Source organism: Bombina bombina, chromosome 5 (assembly GCF_027579735.1).
Source record: "Bombina bombina isolate aBomBom1 chromosome 5, aBomBom1.pri, whole genome shotgun sequence".
NCBI classification, from domain to species: domain Eukaryota; kingdom Metazoa; phylum Chordata; class Amphibia; order Anura; family Bombinatoridae; genus Bombina; species Bombina bombina.
In genome coordinates this window covers 231,778,875-231,801,944 of record NC_069503.1, presented here as the reverse complement: position 1 = coordinate 231,801,944, position 23,070 = coordinate 231,778,875, and the positions used below count along the sequence as shown (strand labels likewise).

The window sequence follows — 23,070 nt, the reverse complement described above, 5'->3', positions numbered from 1 at the left end:
TTATAAATATATGCTTCAAATTCAACAGCAGAACCATAAGAAATAATAGTTTCACTGCAATATGTAAAATAACATTGAATTAATTAAATGTAGCTTTAAAAATAGATATAAATACAAGCTCATGTATAATTTTATATGTTCCGTTAACTAAAGCTGTGGTTTGCACCTTTAAAAGTTTCTGCAAGGTTCACACTGGCTGCAAAATCATTAAGCTGTTGAGGGAACCTTATCCCTTCCTAGTTCCTTTCCAAGTGGCTGCTGCTAGTACGCATGCTCAGCAGTAGCTTCATGCAGTGCTGTATTACAATTCTAGGGCTGCTGCACACAGCAAGTAGACAGATGAAAAGCATGAGGGACTCACAAGGTAAGACCTTACCCTTCCTTATTACCTAAAATTCAAAACAGCTAGTGTTGTGATTGGTGCGTAATCAGGAGCATTATTTATTGTTTGTTTCTCAGCCTGTAAAATGAATAACAGCAGCTTTGCAGAATGAACAAGCAGGGGCTGCATCTGCCTGTAATTAAGTAAAGCTAAGTTTGTTTAAGGATTTTAGGAATACTTTATACAAATGTAGCAGTGTAAACAGATGATAAGATGATTGTCACGTAGCCTGTTATGCAAGTACCAGCCAACCACGTCTTATCCAGGGTTTATTCTCTTTTCTGCCCTGCATTTCTCTGTCTGTAGAGATAACCTTCAGGTCTCCAGAAACAATTGGCTGGGATGTGTTGGGTCCTATTACACTGAGGAATCAGGAACAACTCTTAGAAAAGTCTATTTTTTTTTGACGGCGTTCTGTTTTGTTACAGATTTAATTGTGTATTATTGCAGCAGCATCAATTAGGAACTTGTTTGTGTAGTTTAATACCTACTGAATTATAAAGATCATTAGCTAGAGGGCTTTAATGCCTCACATCTGGAGTTTTTGATGCAAAAAAAGAGGAGGACTAACATGAAGATTTTGGGTGCTCTATGATTAATTATAACGTGCTTGAATACTCTTTTGGACATTCAGTGTAATAAGGCACACATTATTTAGACTATAGGACTCAACATTTACTATTGTCATTTGCATAGCAGATTGGTTTTGCTCTATAGTCATTGCAAACAAGGTGACATTTTAACCAATAGGCTTTTTATTTTCCATCTCATTAAAATTTTGGGTAACTGTTTAGTGCTGAGTTGATGCAAAGTCCAAAAATGTCCTTATGTGGAGCTGACCCCCCTTAGCACACCCATTTCATATTATCATGTCCTGAACCCTCTGTGGATACTGGACCAGTCCTAAAAAAATATCAAAATTTAAGCCAAGTAACATTCCAGAAAAAATAATAATAATAATTGACTTCATTTTTTAACATTATTAATTTTCGTCTAATGCAATCATTACAATTATGTATTAATTTCACACAGAAGAAAAGTGTATATATACATTTTAGTACCATTAATTCTGTTATTCTGACATTTTTAGTATGTTAGTGCTCAGTTACACAATTGAAGAGATTTAGAAAACTGAATTGTGCTGGTAGCAACTGCAGACTGTCCTGCTTTAAATACTGTGTGTTCCTAGTCAAGTGGTTTAAGGAATCTGCAGTCAGTTACTCTGAAATCTAAGACGCACATATGGATGCTTCAGTGTCTGTGTTTGTTGATATATTCCAGGGGTTGTCCTGCTAGGGTGCTTTGCTTTCTCAAAATCCTGATTTTGTTTCTCTGTATACATCCATTTTTATTCTGTAGATATTATAGAAATCCAGATTTTCTCTTTGCAAAAGAAATGTATGCACTTTACACCCCCTCCCTGAATAATTATAACAAAATGTCTGCAGATTTGCATGCAAGCAGAATATAGCAGTGTGGTGCTGTGCAGTTTTTATGCTTACGGAAAAATGAAAATGCTATGAGAATAGAATGAAGGCTTAGACAGACAGTCTCTCTACTAAACACTGATGTTACATGGCAAGTATCTACAAATGATAGTCAGCCATGTATGGTGTTTGTGTAAACAACGCATGGACTCCTTTATCTCTGCTAAAAAACACAAGTAATCATAGCCTGGAGGTTTTAAAATGTTTGTAGGTGTCACATCTGTCTATTGCAGCAAAATTGCAGTTGTTTATTTTGCTCAGATAATCTCTGATGGATTTGCAGTCACAAAAATAACCACAATAATTTCACATCAGCAAAAACAGAAGGCAGAGTATATATATAAAATGAACATTGCTGCATTTTTTACTATTCATTTTATTTTATTACATGATCTGAACTGGGGTGTTTTATGGGGTTGTACAGCAATTTTTAGCTCTATGTTTTGATGAGTTATGTAGCTAGTAACCTACATAGGGTGCAGATGTTTTCCTCTCTCCACAGGGAATTCAAAATGGTTTCAAAATTTTAGGATAACAGGAAACTTTGTTTCCACTATAGACAAGTATATGCTGGCTTCTTGGCTAGGAAACAAATACAATAGTTCATTACATTTGATATTGTCCTTGTGTGCCCATGTTACCAAGGAGTTCATCACCAGTTTTGTACAATACACAAAGTTTTAAAGAGACAGTAAACTAAAAATTAAAAAAAAGTTAATAATAAACTTTCATGGTTCAGGTAGAACATGCAATTTACTTCTGTTATCAGCAGGACTTTTGTGCGCTTGGTGTCCTTTGGTGAAAAGCATACCTATGTAGGCTTGGAAGCAGCAATGCATTACTGGGAGCTGGCTGGTGATAGGTGGTTACACATCGCCTCTTGTCATTGGTTCACTAGATGTGGTCAGCTAACTCCCAGTAGTGCATTGCTGCTTTGGAGTTGGCTTTGTGTGTTTAACCTGTTTGCTCTGGATAAACACATAGTTATATGCAAGCAATAGTGAAATGATAAAATGCTTAAACACATTAGATTTTTTTTTTCTTTTTCAACATTTATGTCCATTCAATCATCCATAATAAAACATAAATTATTAACTTTACCCTTTTAAAATTGTACTTTTTCCCCTGCCCCCCAGAGAGGCTGTAGAGCACCTTACTGAATTTAGAATTCTTACCTAGCTATATGCCACACAGTGATTGTTTGTTCAATTCAGGGACTGATTTATACATGTTCCCAACTAGCCCTAGGAAGGGGATACAATAAACATACCAAAGAGATTTTTTTTAAGGATTATGTCCCTGGACTGTTGTGGGGTAGCAAAACAATAAAAGTTCTGATAATAATTAACAGTATAAATGCTTATAAAACATTTATTTTGTGTGCAGGTTTCGCAATGCAGCATTTAATTGAAGATATATACTTTGCATGCATATATAAGTAAATAAAGTGACTAATAATATAATAAAGGAAAAGATTTCCAAATTAGAAGGTGCCGCTTTGGGTGAGTCTGCAAGGTAGACTTGGATAAAGATACAGCAGTTGTAATGACCACCAGTTTCTGGGTAAAATCAAATGAGATGTGTCTGCATCTGCATGTCAGGAACTGTTGGCAGCAAAAATGTCTCTATATATTTTATTATTAGTATCCTCATGCTTAGCCTGTTGCAGCTACCCCTGACATAATATTACTGTGGTTCAAGCAGAAATTTTGTTACTAAAATTGTGCAAGCAATGTTTCAAAATGAAATAACCCAAATCTTATCTAAAGCTTTGTTTTTGTTGTTGTTGTTGTTTCTTTTTAAATGGAAACTCAAAATTAAACTTGCATGACTCAGATAAAGTATGTAATTTGAAGACACTTTTAAATTCACTTCCATTTTCAAATTTGCTTTGATCTCTTTGGTATCCCTTGTTTAAAAAGAATACACACATATCCTATACTAGTGGAAGCTAGCTTCTGATTGGTGCCTGCACACATTTGTCTCTTGTGATTGGCTAACTGGATGAGTTCAGTAGTGCAATGCTGTTCTTTCAGCAAAGGATAACAAGAGAATGAAGCAACTTTGTTAATAGAAGTAAATTGGAAAGTTGTTTAAAATGCTATGTTCTATCCAAATCATGAAAGGAAATGCTGATGTTTTCTGTCCCTTTAACAAATAAAAGTAACATTTTGTAGAGTAGCCAGAAACACATGCATAGGGGGCCACACAAATACATTTGTATATTGCTATATGTAGAATGATCACAAGTATTGGGAAAACTATTTTAATTTTCAACATTTTTTTTTTAGTTGACCTTTGAACCATACTTGTCATCACTTCCCTCTGCCCTATCTGCTTTACAGAAGAGCATTCAGATGAAGAAGTGTCATTCTGGTGACACTATCATTACATTCTTTAAAAAAACAAAAAAAAACTGTCAATATTAAATAATTTTCAACTTTTAATGCACAAATTATCATTAAATAAATTTACGTTTAATTATACAATTAATTTTGTTCTTAACCCCTTCACTACCAGGAGTTTCAGAGAAAAACCTGGCCAAAATACTGTAGAAGTTTTTGCATTTTTCTATCACTCCATTTAAACAGAAATAGTCTTGTTTTTTTATTTACCTATCAAAACTATATATTATTTTTAAGTAGACAACCCAAGGTATTGATCTAGGCCCATTTTTGTATATTTCATGCCACCATTTCACCAACAAATGTGATCAAATACACATCAGATTGGGTTAAGGGGTTAAAATAGCAGAAAATTATATAATATTAGAAATGATTACACTGCCCCCACCCGGCTACTGCATAATGTCACCCGGCTACTGCATAATGTCACACGGCTACTTCATAATGACACCTGGCTACTTCATAATGCCACCCTGCTACTTCATAATACCACTGGGCAACTTCATAATACTACCCGGCTACTTCATAATGCCACCCGGCTACTTCATAATGCCACCCGGCTACTTCATAATGCTACTGGGCTACTTCATAACGCCACCGGGTTACTTCATAACGCCACCGGGCTACTTCATAATGCTACCGGGCTACTTAATAATGCAACCATGCTACTTCATAATGCCACCGGGCTACTTCATAATGCTACTGGGCTACTTCATAATGCTACCCGGCTACTTCATAATGCCACCCGGCTACTGCATAATGCCACCTGGCTACTGCATAATGTCACCCGGCTACTGCATAATGTCACACGGCTACTTCATAATACCACCGGGCAACTTCATAATGCTACCCGGCTACTTCATAATGCCACCCGGCTACTTCATAATGCCACCCGACTACTTCATAATGCCACCCGGCTACTTCATAATGACACCTGGCTACTTCATAATGCCACCCTGCTACTTCATAATACCACCAGGCAACTTCATAATGCTACCCGGCTACTTCATAATGCCACCCGGCTACTTCATAATGCTACTGGGCTACTTCATAATGCCACACAGCTACTTCATAATGCTACTGGGCTACTTCATAATACCACCGGGCTACTTCATAATGCTACCGGGCTACTTCATAATGCCACCGGGCTTCTTCATAATGCAACCATGCTACTTCATAATACCACCCGGCTACTGCATAATGTCACACGGCTACTTCATAATGACACCTTGCTACTTCATAATGCCACCCTGCTACTTCATAATACCACCGGGCAACTTCATAATACTACCCGGCTACTTCATAATGCCACCCGGCTACTTCATAATGCTACTGGGCTACTTCATAACGCCACCGGGCTACTTCATAATGCTACCGGGCTACTTAATAATGCAACCATGCTACTTCATAATGCTACCCGGGCTACTTCATAATGCCACCAGGCTACTTCATAATGCTACCGGGCTACTTCATAATGCCACCAGGCTACTTCATAATGCTACCCGGGCTACTTCATAATGCCACCAGGCTACTTCATAATGCTACCGGGCTACTTCATAATGCCACCGGGCTACTTCATAATGCAACCATGCTACTTCATAATACCACCGGGCTACTTCATAATGCCACCGGGCTACTTCATGATGCCACCGGGCTACTTCATAATGACATATGGCTACTTCTTAATGCCACTGGGCTACTTCATAATGCCACACAGCTACTTCATAATGCTACTGGGCTACTTCATAATGCCACACGGCTACTTCATAATGCTACTGGGCTACTTCATAATGCCACACAGCTACTTCATAATGCCACTGGGCTACTTCATAATGCCACACAGCTACTTCATAATGCTACTGGGCTACTTCATAATGCCACACGGCTACTTCATAATGCCACCCAACATCTTCATAATGCTACCCAGCTGGCAACATTTTCTATGGAGAACACTGTTGCATATAACAATGTGTTTCACCCCTGCAAAACTGGTTAAACACATAGCTAAAGACAGCTCCAGTGCAGCAGCACACTACTGGGTGTTAACTGAACACAGCTAGTTAGTCAATGACAAGAGGCTCGTGTTTAGCTTTCAATCACCAGCTAGCTTGAATAGTGCATTGCTGCTCCCGAACCTACCTAGGTATGCTTATTAAACAACGTGTATTAAGAGAACATAGTGAAACTTGATAATAGAAGTACATTAAATAGCTTCTTAGAATTGCATATTCTATCTGCTCTATCTGAAAGTTTATTTTTGACTTCCAAGTCGCTTTAAAGTGACATTAACCACATTTCTTGATTTATACACAGTGCATATCAGAAATTAGGCACTGCATTGCATAAGAATGTGTAAAAGTACATGTTTTAAAAGCTTTTATGTAGTAACTGCGTTAACAAAAACTGCATTGTGTTGCAGTCTGGGGACATACCTCTTGAAACGCTTTTTGAGCTGCTCTTTTGCTGTAGCAAGTTACTGACCATATGTACATATTCTTTTCAATAATGGATACCAAGAGAACAAAGTTAATTTGACATTAGATATGAATTTAAAAGTAACTTAAAACTGCATGATCTCTCTAAAGCCACCAATGTATAAGTACTACGTCACAGGGTACTTTGCCTAGCATATCCTATTGACATAGTACCTACATCCTACCTTTTGCCCCATACTACCAGAGGCAGAAGGCATCTGCCTTCATATGGTAAGGAAGCGCTTATTGTGTTTTCTTTACCATATGAAGGTAGTTTGCTAATGCTGTGCTGGAGTGGGTGGTGTTGGAGGGACGGAGGGTGTCAGGTAGACCGTGCATTGTAGAATGGGTTAGGGAAGGGAGGAAGCGATTCTCTACCTACAGAAAATTGTTTTGGTGATGGAGAGGAGAGGGATGGGCTGCTACACTACAGAAATGGGTGAGAGAGGGGGCCCCAGTGACAATAGGATGGGGGGAGTGTGAGGGGGGATACAAAAGGATTAAATAGAGGGGAAAGTTAGAGAGCTGTTTGGGCGGATCAGGGAGGTGGGTAGTTGAGGAGGGTTCCCTACACTATAGAAATTTTAAAAATTATACAAATACAAAAAAATCCCTAAACTGCATACTGGCATACTGTCTGCCAGTACCTGAGATTGTGGTGACCAGTGAAGGGTGAGGGAGGGAAGAGAGCTGTTTGGGAGGGATCCGGTAGGGATCAGGGAGGGTAATCTCTACACTACAGCTAAAATTAACCTTACAAGCTACCTGATTAACCCCTTTACCGTTGACAAATTCAGAAGTGTGATGCGCAGCTGCAATTAGCAGCCTTTTAATTACCAAAATTAAACCAATTGCAAAGCCATGTATGTCTGCTATTTTTGAACAAAGAAGATCCCAGAGAAGCTTTTACAACCATTTGTGTTATGGCTGCATAAACTGCATGTAAATAATTTTATTGCGTAACCCAGTTTGTGAAAAGTTAATTTGGTGGCAAAATTCTGGCATGAAATATACCAAAATAGGCCTAGATCAATACATAGTGTTGTCTACTAAAAAAAAATATGTAGGTATGATAGGTAAATGGAAAAAAAAATAAGACTCTGTTTCTGTTTAAATGGAGTGATAGCGAAATTGCTACAAATTCTTTGGTCCTGAGGGCAAATTGTTCTCCAAAGGTCCCGGTTCTGAAGGGGTTCAATGCTAGTAAAATTATATTTTCACATTTAGAAGATAAAGTTTTGCTTAATAATGCAGCTCATAATTTATTTGTTCCTGTTCTTCAGTTACTGTCTTTTTTTTTAACATTTACAAAATGTATATATTCGTTCCCAGCATGTTTTCTCTTTTTTATTAGCCTTTGTCACCAGTGTTGACATAACACAGCTTTCAATAAGATGCAGTTTACTTTTTAGTCTGCTCACTCTAATTTCAGAGGGGAAGCCTTTGTTCTTTCTTTTGTTCAAAATGACATAGTTTCCTCTTGTATTTTGTGGAAACACTTGATCAATATCAAAAATATAATACATTTCAAGACATTAAACTCAAAATGTGTTCTTCCATAAATTAATGTAGACATTTTAGTGTAAAAAATAAAATATATTTTTGTTTTTATTGTTATTTTCTTGGAGTGTGTGTTCTACTACTGCAAAGGGGTTTAAGAAAATACATAGTCAAAGTTGTGCTTCTGTGCCAATACAAATGAGGATACAGTTCTGAACAAATGAGAAGCAGGCATATATGTATATGGTCCAATCACTGACATGGATGTGCTTCAAGAGTGCAATATATAGACCACAATTTTAGCCATTTTGAAGTAGTTAAAGGGGCATGAAGGTCAAAAGTAAACTTTCATGTTTCAGATAGAGCATGCATTTTATGCACTGTTATGTCCCTAAACACATGAAAAGAATGAAGTGAGTTTTAAAATAACATTTTCTAACAAAACAGAACATTTTGTTTTTATATATATTTTAATAAACAAAAACAGCATTTGTAATACACATCTATTATTAGTTTTCTTTGCCATTGGTGTAATTTACCTCTGCAAATTGTGCTGCTCCCATACTCCAAAATGTTTCACCCCTCCACATACTCTATTTAGAAACGATTTTACTGCTAACCCTTAAAGGGACAGTAAAAGGCAAATTAAACTTTCAGGATTTAGATAGAGCATGCAATTTTAAACTACTTTCCAGTTTACTTCTGTTATCAAAATTGATTTGTTCTATTGGTATCTTTTATTGAAGAGCAAAACTAGGTAGACTCATAAGTGTTCAGGAGTGTGCACGTGTCTTTAGTACTCTATGGCAGTTGTGTTTTGCAAGACTGTATAACAAAGCTACAAATAATCTTGCAAAACACTGCTGCCATAGATTACTAAAGACACGTGCACACTCCTGAGCTCTTATGAGCCTACCTAGTTTTAATCTTCAATTAAAGATTCCAAGAGAACAAAGCAAATTTCATAACAGAATTAAATTGGAAAATTGATTAAAATGAGATGCTCTATCGGAATCCTGAAGGTTTCATTTGACTTTACTGTCCCTTTAATTGGTCACATTCTAAGTAAAAAATGAAAGAGACGAAGGCGCTCCAATGGTGCAGAATGTTAAAACACAGCTAGATCTTCCCCAGAAATGAACCCCTTACAAATAAATGGGTACTCACAAACGGAGCGCACTATAATACAGTGCTATTCTTGCAGGTTGGAGTATTCAGAGCCCACCAGCTAGCTCCCACCAGATTCAATGTGATCTTGAGTCTGGGATGAAAGAACACAAATGGGGAGGGAAACAGGGAGACTCCAGTGGTTCAGATGGTCACTAATGCTTTCAAAGCCCCCAATATGTGCCCCTTCTGTGATGGAATACTCACTATAATTCAGTGCAAGTAGTGCAAGCTGGTATATCAGAGTCTACCAGCTGACTCACTCCAAAGAACAGGATCCACAGTCCAGCAAAGGATATGAGACCCCAAAATAAAGCTCACAAACCAATAAAATAAATTAAAATATCCCAAGGCAAGGGATATATTTTATTAAAATGTAGTATAAAAACAATACAAGAAATTCTGCTACATGTTTCAAGATGCTGCTGGCACCTTTTCATCAGGCAGTAAACCTACTAACCAATGGTTTAAAACTGGTTGCCACTTCATTAGCACAACGTTCAGCATTTTGCAAGTTTTAAATATCTTTAAAGGGAGACTGAACCCAATTTTTGTCTTTCGTGATTCAGATAGAGAATGCAATTTTAAGCAAGTTTCTAATTTACTCCTATTATCAAATGTTCTTCATTCTCTTGGTATCTTTATTTGAAATGCAAGAATATACGTTTAGATGCCGGCCCATTTTTGGTGAACAACCTGGGTTGTTCTTGCTGATTGGTGGATAAATTCATTCACCAATAAAAAAGTGCTGCCCAGAGTACTGAACCAAAAATAAACAGCTTGATGCCTTCTTTTTCAAATAAAGATAGCAAGAGAACAAAGAAAAATTGATAATAGGAGTAAATTAGAAAGTTGCTTAAAATTTCATACTCTATCTGAATCATGAAATAAAACATTTGGGTTCAGTGTCCCTTTAAGACATATATTTTTCTTGTCTATCTTTTGCAATTCAGTGCTTTATTAGTGATACATACTATGCATATTATTTTAATTATCATTTAACAAACTATTATCTAAAAGTACAAATAAACGCCAGGATATAAAAATATTTTTACAGATTCTTTAACTACTTTGACATTTATTTTTGTCTTCCAGTTTTATATTTGCATAATTGTGTTATTTCAGACTCTGAAAAGGTCCCTAACATCAGACACTTTTTGTTATTAAAATTAATTTATGTTTGGATACAATGAAATATATAGAAGACAAGGGTTTGACAGATCACAGGAGCCGGGTATCATTGGCTTCAGGATTTTTTTACCTGGGACTCAGTACTTTTTGGATAATTCTATACATTTATACAAACACTTTTGTCTGGCTCCTACATAGAGTGTGTAACTGTCTCCTAAGTTTAAACATATTTGTCAAACTCTAAGAAAATGTATAGCTGTCTGTGTTTACTGGAAGTTCCTTTATTTACTTTCTACTATATATCCTGTCCTTTTCCATAACCTTAAGAATTATACTCCATGCTTACAGTAATGTCACAAATACTTTGTTTTTTGTTTTTATATAGACTACTACATTATTGACATACAAAAAAATAATAATGTATGCTGCATGGTATTACAATGCTAAATGTGCTTTTATTAAAAGGACAGTATACACCAATTTTCATATAACAGCCTTTTAAAAACTTACTTATAAGATCCCAGTTTAGCACTGAGGTAAAATTGGAAAACCTACTGAAAAGGGCTGGGAAACAGGAACAGGCAGACAATCCATCCCCTGCATATGAAAAGGCCAAATACACAACCAGGAGTCTGTAGACATCAGTATACATCTAAATCTTTAGGGATTGATTAGGAGTCTGAAAATCAGCACAATGTTATTAAAAAATAAGCAAAACTATACATTTTTACAAAAACACTCCCAGATGGGCTATTTTATGAATGGATCATCTACAAAACATTTATGCAAAGAACAATCTAGTGTACAATGTTCCTTTAAAGGGACAGTCAACCCCCCAAAAAAATTGTTTTAATCCCTTTATTACCCATTCCCCAGTTTTGCACAGCAAACATTGTTATATTAATACACGTTTTACCCCTGTGATTACCTTGTTTCTAAGCATCTTCTGGCGGCCCCCTGATCACATGACTTTATCTATTGACTTGTATTTAAGCCAATTAGTGCTGTGTTGTTAGAATCCACGGGCGTCAGCACAATGTTATCTATATGGCTCACATGAACTAGCTTCCCCTGATGTGAAAAGCAAATACAAAAGCATGTCATCATGGGGCTGTCTTTAGGGACTTAGAAACAGGCAGAAATGTAGAGGTTTAAAGGTTATAAAGTATATTAATATAACAATGTTCGTTGTGCAAAGCTGGGGAATGGGTAGTAAATGTATTATCTATCTTTTTAAACAATAATAATTTTTGTGTTGATTGTCCCTTTAATATTTTGGAATAACCAAAGTATCTTCTCTGATCATGATTTAGCCCTGCTCCATATAAACTTTGTTAAAAGGTCATTAATGTAATTTTCATATTCCAGCAATTAAGCACTGCACTGCAAAATATTTGTGTACAGATTAAATGTCTTAAATATTTTAAAATGATCATTTTGTTACCAAATTCATGTTTGATATAGAATGCAATTTGGAGGATTTTGTTGTTGTTCCCTTCAAGTTTCAGCTAGCTCTCTGAAATTGATGCTTCAAATCCATCACATTTGTTCATTCATTAAATGTTTTCCACCAATTAAAAGGACAGTAAACATGCCATAAAACATCTTATACATGCAACCTCAAGGTGGTTTTATATCCTTTTTAATATGTTTGTGTATATAGTACCATCAGAAAGATAGCATTGCACTGTAATCAGAACGGTAATAGTTATTGTTATAAATAAATACAGGGAGTGCAGGATTATTAGGCAAATTAGTATTTTGACCACATCATCCTCTTTATGCATGTTGTCTTACTCCAAGCTGTATAGGCTCGAAAGCCTACTACCAATTAAGCATATTTGGTGATGTGCATCTCTGTAATGAGAAGGGGTGTGGTCTAATGACATCAACACCCTATATCAGGTGTGCACAATTATTAGGCAACTTCCTTTCCTTTGGCAAAATGGGTCAAAAGAAGGACTTGACAGGCTCAGAAAAGTAAAAAATAGTGAGATATCTTGCAGAGGGATGCAGCACTCTTAAAATTGCAAAGCTTCTGAAGCGTGATCATCGAACAATCAAGCGTTTCATTCAAAATAGTCAACAGGGTCGCAAGAAGCGTGTGGGAAAACCAAGGCGCAAAATAACTGCCCATGAACTGAGAAAAGTCAAGCGTGCAGCTGCCAAGATGCCACTTGCCACCAGTTTGGCCATATTTCAGAGCTGCAACATCACTGGAGTGCCCAAAAGCACAAGGTGTGCAATACTCAGAGACATGGCCAAGATAAGAAAGGCTGAAAGACGACCACCACTGAACAAGACACACAAGCTGAAACGTCAAGACTGGGCCAAGAAATATCTCAAGACTGATTTTTCTAAGGTTTTATGGACTGATGAAATGAGAGTGAGTCTTGATGGGCCAGATGGATGGGCAAGGTGGAGGTGGAGTACTGGTTTGGGTTGGTATCATCAAAGATGAGCTTGTGGGGCCTTTTCGGGTTGAGGATGGAGTCAAGCTCAACTCCCAGTCCTACTGCCAGTTTCTGGAAGAAACCTTCTTCAAGCAGTGGTACAGGAAGAAGTCTGCATCCTTCAAGAAAAACAGGATTTTCATGCAGGACAATGCTCCATCACACACGTCCAAGTACTCCACAGTGTGGCTGGCAAGAAAGGGTATAAAAGAAGAAAATCTAATGACATGGCCTCCTTGTTCACCTTATCTGAACCCCATTGAGAACCTGTGGTCCGTCATCAAATGTGAGATTTACAAGGAGGGAAAACAGTACACCTCTCTGAACAGTGTCTGGGAGGCTGTGGTTGCTGCTGCACGCAATGTTGATGGTGAACAGGTCAAAACACTGACAGAATCCATGGATGGCAGGCTTTTGAGTGTCCTTGCAAAGAAAGGTGGCTATATTGGTCACTGATTTGTTTTTGTTTTGTTTTTGAATGTCAGAAATGTATATTTGTGAATGTTGAGATGTTATATTGGTTTCACTGGTCAAAATAAATAATTGAAATGGGTATATATTTTTTTTTGTTAAGTTGCCTAATAATTATGCACAGTAATAGTCACCTGCACACACAGATATCCCCCTAAAATAGCTATAACTAAAAACAAACTAAAAACTACTTCCAAAACTATTCAGCTTTGATATTAATGAGTTTTTTGGGTTCATTGAGAACATGGTTGTTGTTCAATAATAAAATTAATCCTCAAAAATACAACTTGCCTAATAATTCTGCACTCCCTGTATAGACAAGCATTTGCATTTTATAACACAAAAAAAACAAAAAACAAAGACACAGACAGACAATATTATGACAGGGAAAATGGTCATTTTTAATAATTGCATTTATTTTTAATTTTTAAATAATAATGAAAGTCTGAATTTCAGAAAAAATCAGATTTTGGAATTCTGGATTTAGAGTTTTGTACCTGCGATAACTTTTACCAGAAGTATATTTAGTGAAGGAAGAACATTACAAAAACGCTTCTCATGCACAAGTTTATACTGCTCCTTTAACAGAATAGGTGGTGTGTCTTTCTTATAACTGTACCCAGTACCTTTCATACTAACCATTGATAACAGGAAACTATCTAGAACAACACAATTAACTGCTGTTATGGTTATATCTTGTGCTAATTGCATTTTAGCCAAATAACGATTTAGTTTGACCCATTTATCAAAGTAAGCTCTCTCACCACATCATTCTCTTAAAGAGACATTTCTGCCTTTTTATTCTGCCTGTTCAAATCAGCCAATAGGATTTCAGTAGCTCTCATCCTATTGGCTGATTTGAATTTGAAGACTCAAATCAGCCAATAGGAATGCAAGGTACCCCATATTTAAACGCGTACCTTGCATTCAATCCTCAATGTGTGGCAGTGATCGTACAAAGAGGATCTCCACACTCCATGGCCCCAATTTATCAAAGGGCTTGCGGACCTGATCCGACACTGCGGATCAGGTCCGCAAGACCTCGCTAAATACGGAGAGCAATACGCTCTCCGTATTTAACATTGCACCAGCAGCTCACAAGAGCTGCTGGTGCAACGCCGCCCCCTGCTGACTCGCGGCCAATCGGCCGCCAGCAGGGAGGTGTCAATCAACCCGATCGTACTCGATCGGGTTGATTTCAGGCGATTCCTGTCCGCCTGCTCAGAGCAGGCGGACAGGGTTATGGAGCAGCGGTCCATTTATCATGCTCCGTACGGAGCATGATAAATGGGCCTGCTCGTCTCTGTGGTCGCCAGTCTTCAGTTCCACCGTCGCCGGTCTTCAGTTCCGCGATCACTGGTCTTCAGTTTCACGCCCGGCGCCGGTTTGTCCCTGGAAGAAGATAGAAGATATTGCCGCTTGGCTTTTTTTAAAAATATTGTTTTTTTTTTTTTAGATTAGGTATTTAATGGGCCTTTGAAAAAGAGCTGAATGCCCTTACCAATGCCCCTTTAGGGGCAATGGGTAGTTTAGGATTTTTTAGTGTTAGGTTTTTTATTTTGGGGGTTTTGGTGGGTGGGGGGTTTTACTGTTAGAGGGGGGACTTATTATTTTTTAAGGTAAAAGAGCTGTTTAACTTAAAGGAACACTGAACCCATTTTTTTCTTTCATGATTCAGATAGAGCATGACATTTTAAGCAACTTTCTAATTTACTCCTATTATCAAATTTTCTTCATTCTCTTGGTATCTTTATTTGAAATGCAAGAATGTAAGTTTAGATGCTGGCCCATTTTTAGTGAACAACCTGGGTTGTTCTTGCTGATTGGTGGATAAATTCATCCACCATTAAAAAAGTTCTGTCCAGTGTCCTGAACTAATAAAAAAGCTTAGATGCCTTCTTTTTCAAATAAAGATAGCAAGAGAATAAAGAAAAAATGATAATAGGAGTAAATTAGAAAGTTGCTTAAAATTGCATGCGCTATCTGAATCATGAAAGAGAAAACATTTGGGTTCAGTGTCCTACAAAAGACCCTTTTAAGGGCTATTGGTAGTTTAGCATTAGATTAGGGGGTGTTTTTATTTCGGGGCGGGCTTTTTTATTTTCATAGGGATTAGGTTTATTTTTTTTATTTTTGATAATTTGGTTTATTATTTTATGTAATGTTAGACTTTTTTATTTTTTGTAATCTTAGATTAATTTAATCTTAGTTTTTTTATTTTTAAGTAATGTTAGCTTTTTATTTTAATTGTTTGTAACGTAGTATTAATTTATGTAATTTGGGTTAATTTAGGGGGTGTTAGGTTAGGGGACTTAGTAATTTAATTAATTATTTGCATTGTGGGGGTTTGGTGATTTAGGGGTTAATAGTTTTATTAGGATTATTGCATTGTGTGGGTTAATGGTGGATAAGTGGTTAATAGTTTAATTAGGCTTATTGCGTTGTGGAAGGTTGTTGGTTTAGGGGTTAATACTTTTATTATTATTTCTGATGTGGTTTGATGGCGGATATAGGGGTTTTACGTGTCGGGTTTATTTTTGGGAGGCGGGTTAGACTTTTATGGGAGATTTGACATTTGTTTTTATTTTCTTAGGCGCCGGCAGATTCTAAAGTGCCGTTATTCACTGGCGACTTCAGAAATTTGTATTTATGCTCATTTCTGGACATTGCTAGTTTATCCGACTTACGACACTTTATGAACTGCCGGCGGGGTTTATGTGCGAGGTGAAATTACGGGCGGCGCGGGTTTCAGCAGTTGCGCTGAAGCTTGCGTCGCCTATGTAATCTCGCCCACTGCGTCACTTGACTATACAGTATGTTAATTTAAAGCTAACTATTAGTTATAATTCCAAAAGAGCGTGCATGTAATTTGAAAATGAAATATAGATAGAAAACCCTTTATCTAAACTGCTTGGGACCGGAAAAGGTTTGGCTTTCAGAATAGGTTGGATTTTGGAATATTTGTATCTTTAAAATGTGACAGTTTGGAGAGGGGTGGAACGAAGTATAAACAACAATACCTTATGCCATTTAGACAATTCTTTTATATCATGATACAGCATAAACATGCAAACGAATTTGTATACATAGTACTGTCAGAGAGTATAGAACTGTAATCAGAACGGTAATATTTGTTGTTTTTAAATAAATATAGACTCATATTTGCATTTTAGAGCACAAAACAAACAAACCAAAGATACAGGCAGAGAGGATTGGGACTTACAGGCAGGGAAAAATAGTTTTTGATGATGTTATTTTTTAAAAAATATATATATATTAATTAAGCTGTTTGGTTTAAAAAGTTTCTGCTTCATTTCTATGATCAAATTTGCTTTGTTGAAGAGATACCTAGGTAGGTGTCTGCAATAGGCAGGGAATAGTGCTGCCATCTAGTGCTCTTGCATATGAATAATATTCTAGCAAAACTGCTGCCAGTGTCACAAACATGTGCATGACCCTCAGCTTACATCCCTTCTTTTCAACAAAAGATACCAAGAGAATCACAAAATTTGATAATAGACGTAAGTTAGAAAGTTGCTTAAAATTGTATGTCCTATCTGAGTAATGGAATACAATTTGTGGGGTTTAATCAATAGAAGTAGCTAAACATATTATAGAATTTTTCTTTTTGCATGAAAATTGCTATGCTAAAGCTGTTTAAATTGGACAGAGATACCTAACTGTGCAAAAATACAAATACATTTGCAATCAGCCAATAGGATTGAAGTTCAATCTTATTGGCTGATTGGATCAGCCAATAGGATTGAACTTCAATCCTATTGGCGGATTGGATCAGCCAATAGGCTTTTTTCTACCTTAATTCCCATAGGCTGATAGAATTCTATCAGCCAATCGGAATTCAAAAGACGCGATCTTGGATGACGTCATTTAAAGGAACCTTCATTCTTCAGTTGGACTTCGTTGGAAGAGGATGCTATGCGTCGGATGTCTTGAAGATGGACCCGCTCCTCGCCGGATGGATGAAGATAGAAGATGTTGCCTGGATGAAGACTTCTGCCCGTCTGGAGGACCTCTTCTGGCCGGCTTCGATGAAGACTTCTGCCCGTCTGGAGGACCACTTCGCCCGGCTTCGTTGAGGACTTCGGCCCGGCTGGGTGAAGACTTCTCAAGGTAGGGTGATCTTCAAGGGGTTAGTGTTAGGTTTTATTAAGGGGGGATTGGGTGGGTTTTAGAGTAGGGTTGGGCGTGTGGGTGGTGGGTTTTAATGTTGGGGGGTATTGTATTTTTTTTACATGTAATAGAGCTGATTACTTTGGGGCAATGCCCTGCAAAAGGCCCTTTTAAGGGCTATTTGTAATTTAGTATAGGGTAGGGCTTTTTATTATTTTTGGGGGCTTTTTTATTTTATTAGGGGGATTAGATTAGGTATAATTAATTTAAAAAACTTGTAATTATTTTATTATTTTCTGTAATTTAGTATTTGTTTTTTTTTTGTACTTTAGATAATTTTTTTCAATTGTATTTAATTATAGTTAGTTTAGGTAATTAATTTAATTATAGTGTAGTGTTAGGTGTAATTGTAACTTAGGTTAGGATTTATTTTACAGGTAAATTTGAATTTATTTTAACTAGGTAGCTATTAAATCGTTAATAACTATTTAATAACTATTGTACCTAGTTAAAATAAATACAAAGTTGCCTGTAAAATAAAAATAAACCCTAAGATAGCTACAATGTAACTATTAGTTATATTGTAGCTATCTTAGGGTTTATTTTATAGGTAAGTATTTAGTTTTAAATAAGAATAATTTAGTGAATGATAGTTATTTTATTTAGATTTATTTAAATTATATTTGTTAGGGGGGTGTTAGGGTTAGACTTAGATTTAGGGGTTAATAAATTTAATATAGTGGCGGCGACTTTGGGGCAGCAGATTAGGGGTTAATAAGTGTAGGTAGGTTGTGGCGACATTGGGGGTGGCAGATTAGGGGTTAATAAATATAATGTAGAGTTCGGCGATGTTGGGGGCAGCAGATTAGGGGTTCATAAGTATAATGTAGGTGGCGGCGGTGTCCGGAGTTGCAGATTAGGGGTTAATAATATAATGCAGGTGTCGGCGATGTTGGCGGCGGCAGATTAGGGGTTAATAAATGTAAGATTAGGGGTGTTTAGACTCGGGGTTCATGTTAGGGTGTTAGGTGTAGACATTAAAAGTATTTCCCCATAGGAATCAATGGGGCTGCGTTAGGAGCTTTACGCTGCTTTTTTGCAGGTGTTAGGTTTTTTTTCAGCCGACTCTCCCCCATTGATTCCTATGGGGAAATCATGCACAAGCACGTTTTACCTGCTCACCGCTAACGTAAGCAGCGCTGGTATTGAGGTGAGATTTGGAGCTAAATTTTGCTCTACGCTCACTTTTTTTTTTTCCCATTTTTTTTTTATATTGAGGTTTTGCAAATCCATTACATTTGTTAAAAGTTCAGCAGTCACTACAATAGGAACATCGTAAAATGATTTAGTCATTACAATCAGAGCTACAGAAATTACATAATATAAGGCTACCAAAGTACGATAGGTCAGGACAAATCTATTCACCAAATTACAACCGAACTAGAAAAGTGGAACCTCATTTAATTTTTTTTATATAGGATAAATAAATACACCTCTAATGATTCAAGAGGCCACTCATGGACCCATGTAGACTAAATGCTTTAGAGGAGGTGTTCTAGTGTAACACATGGTCACTCTTGGACCTTAAGATAATAATAAGAATAATTCCCCCAACTTGGAAAAGAACGGCCACTATTGGACCGTTAATAACAGAGTGCAATGGGGAAGGGGAGTATAAAAGTTAAAGATTGAAAAAGGCCGCTTTTGGGCCCAGTTTCTAACACTGGTGTACAAAATGAGAGGGGAACCATCAATATAGGCACGTTAAGTTAGCCAGATAGGGCAGGGGTTGGAGTGTCATGTAACTATAGAGCACTACAGGGAGGTATATAGCCATGGATAAGTATCTGCTTCTCTCTAGTCTTCAATTATTAGTACGGGTATAGGTGCACTAAAGAGTATTCTCTCCTTAAGCCCATAATTTTGGAGCTAATTAAAATAGGGTAAGAAGGAAAAAACCGTCCAATTATCACCCATTTACACTAGTGGGTAATTGCCCACTGCTATCATGTATAGTGGTCATTAGGGGTTAGAGTGTGGTGTGCTGTCCCGGCCACCAACAACACCCCCACGAGGAGACATGTAGTAGCACATCCCGGTAACAGTATTGGGACTCCCATCAACAATGCACGGCTATCAGAAACTATATGTATATAGATGTATATATATATATATATATACTGGGATATTGCGCAAATGGGCCTGGACTCCTTAAAATAATTAGTAGGAAGCCAATGCCATATGGACGTCAGATGCTATGTGGCGGAATATATTCATAAGATAAGGAGGGTAAGGCAACCAAAGCAAGGTTAATATAGTGCTTGTAAATAGGGAGAATCCTGGGATTAGTTTATACCCTGAGTTACTCATAGAGAGGGGACATTGCCATTATAGGGATATAGGAGCAACTAATGAAATACTTATGTTCAGTCCTATAGAACTCTCAGCTTTACTTATCACAGTAGCTTTTTATCTAGGGAACTATATTGACTGTTATTTATACCTGTAATATATATATGCATTATGGTAGGGACTATATGAAATTCTAGGGAGATTCAACTTAAAAGAAATAGGAAACATAAACATTAACCATTATATTAAGCAGCTTAGTTAAAGCATAACATGAAACATTAAACTTGTAGAGAGCAACTTAGCTAGAGCATTTGACTGTGTTGCACATCTAATTATACCATGGGTCAATACTCTACATATCCATTGCTATTTAATACAATTTGTCTTAGTATAAACAAGTGGCATGATCGCTATCTTTAGGGAGAACATCTTGGACAAAGCATATAAGAGTTTCTCAAGTCCCTTAGGAACACTAAGGTTGGATGTCCTGGGGGAATGTAAATACATGCTGGCTAGTAACTGGGACAGACCACTGATATTAATAAAGCTTCTGATTGGGAAAATCCTCATGAACCCAATAGCCAGTTAGATAAATATAGGACTCATATATGAAAAAGATACCATTGCGTAGTACTAGCCAAATATTACAGATCTCCCGATGTGTCCCAAGTGAAGATCTTGAAGCATAACTTTTAATTTACCCCACACCTTGTCTCATGTCTAGGGAATCACTGTCCCGGGCACAGAGCGCCAAGTTGAGATAACGCCACTTCCAAGGAATGCCCGAATAAGAGGAGCATACTCTCTGTGGGATTAGGCCCCGGTTTCCGTGGGTGTTTAAGAGCTTCCTGCTTATTTCTCCTCCTGCTCCGGTCGCGGTTATAAGCAGATGGATAGGAGGTAGCAGGCTGGGGTTTTTGGCTAGAGCAGATCTGAAGCTGGCCTGTCTCTGCGTCACTGCATCTTCCTCCGTTATTGCTCGGGTAGTATCCGGGGAAGCAGTCTCCTCTGTTAGCGTGTAGAATGCCTCCGTCTGCACTTCACATGCAGCTCCGATCTGCAGACCTGACTCAAGTGCCCATCACAAAGCCCAGTCCCCCCACTGGGTGCCTGTCTGCGGGAGTCGGATGCACCCTTGCCAACTAAGTCCAACCAGAAAGGCATAGTGTCCCCTTTACTCACACTTGGCCGGACTTCTGTAGTAACGGGACTAAGGAAAAGCCTACACAGTTCAGCCTCCAAGTTCCGATAATGATCAGTTATGTGCTGCTTCATCTCACGTTCCCAATTGTTTAGGGCCTCCATCCCGTTTTTCCCCCTTTATAAAACAAAGCTCATATGGCTCCTTTTCAACCTCACCTACCCTTAGATGGGTTATCCTGGAAGATGGTTTCCTTCGTAGTGTAGTAGGCAGTTAATTAAAAACTGCTATACCCCAGTTTATAGGGGGTGTCGAAATTCTACTGCAAGGCCACCGCCTAAGAACTCAACGGGCCAGATCTGGTTCCTATAGGTCATAAGCTTCTGCAAATTCAGAATAGTTCAATGCTGCTCCCCTCTATCTAGTGACAGATGAGGTGGATATTAGTAGATATTGCAGATTCACTGCCTAAATCGGCGGATCGAGCAGATCACTTTAGGAGCAACAGATATTGCGACCATTCATGGCCGCTGCCTAGCCACGCCCCCTACGCTCACTTTTTTGCGGCTAACGCCGGGTTTCTAAAAACCCGTAATACCAGCGTTACTGTAGGTGAGTGGTGAGGGAAAACTGCTCGTTAGCACCGCACAGCCTTACCGACAAAACTCGTAATCTAAGCGTTATTTTGTGCAACCCGTAACCCGAATAGTGCAAAAATCCTAACTTAAGTTTTCGTGTGCGCTTGTATGTATTCCCCCATAGAAATCAATGGAGAGAAAAAAAGTAGAAAAAAACACCCGAGATTGTGCAAATACTATAGCATTTTTGCATTCCCCATAGAAGTCAATGGAGAGAAAAAAAAAACACCCATCATGCAAACAACATAGCATATTCACATTAGCAAATGTGAAATATTTACAGTAAATACATAGTTAAAATCTTTATTAAATATGAATATTGCACAAATATGTTTTTACATCTTTTCATCTACTTAATGGCAAAGGGCTCTAATGCGCACACACACACACATATATATATATATAGTGTGTACATATATATATATAAGTGTGTACATATATATTTATGTGTTTATATGTGTATATATGTCTGTCAATACATATATACACATTTAAATACATTAATATATATATATATATATATATATATATATATATATATATATATATATATATATATATACATATCTATATACATACAAATACATCTTTAGCAATTTATCGCCTAGATTACGAGTCTTGCGTTAGCCTTAAAAAGCAGCGTTGAGGGGTCCCAACGCTGCTTTTTAACGCCCGCTGGTATTACGAGTCTGGCAGGTACAGGTGTACCGCTCACTTTTTTCTGCGATTTTCGCATACCGCAAATCCCTTTACGTCAATTGCGTATCCTATCTTTTTAATAGGATTTTCCTAACGCCGGTATTACGATTGCTGGAAAAAGTGAGCGGTAGACCCTCTCCTATCCAGACTCCTACCGCATTTAAAAGTCAGTAGTTAAGAATTTTATGGGCTAACGCCGTAACATAAAACTCTTAACTAAAGTGCTAAAAGTACACTAACACTCATAAACTACCTATTAACCCCTAAACTGAGGCCCCCCCACATCGCAAACACTTAACTAAAATGTTTAACCCCTAATCTGCCGACTGGACATCGCCGCCATTTTAATAAATATATTAACCCCTAAACCGCCGCACTCCCGCCTCGCAAACACTAGTTTAATTTTATTAACCCCTAATCTGCCGTCCCTAACATCGCTGACACCTATCTACATTTATTAACCCCTAATCTGCCGCCCCCAACGTCGCCGCTACTATATTAAATTTATTAACCCCTAAACCTAAGTCTAACCCTAAGTCTAACCCCCCCCTAACTTAAATATAATTTAAATAAAACAAAATAAAATATCTAAAATTAACTGAATTATTCCTATTTAAAACTAAATACCTATAAAATAAA

The 23,070-nt window shown here is 37.4% G+C and overlaps 1 protein-coding gene across 1 annotated transcript in view; it reads left to right on the top strand.

The window, feature by feature from the left end:
* Positions 1 to 225: 225 nt before the first annotated feature.
* The window catches only part of JCAD (junctional cadherin 5 associated), a 204,528-nt gene continuing 181,683 nt past the window's right edge, over positions 226 to 23,070 (top strand). The window contains exon 1 of the mRNA XM_053713893.1: positions 226 to 364. The gene's annotated coding sequence lies outside the window, so the exon portion shown is untranslated. The remainder of the gene's footprint in view (positions 365 to 23,070) is intronic.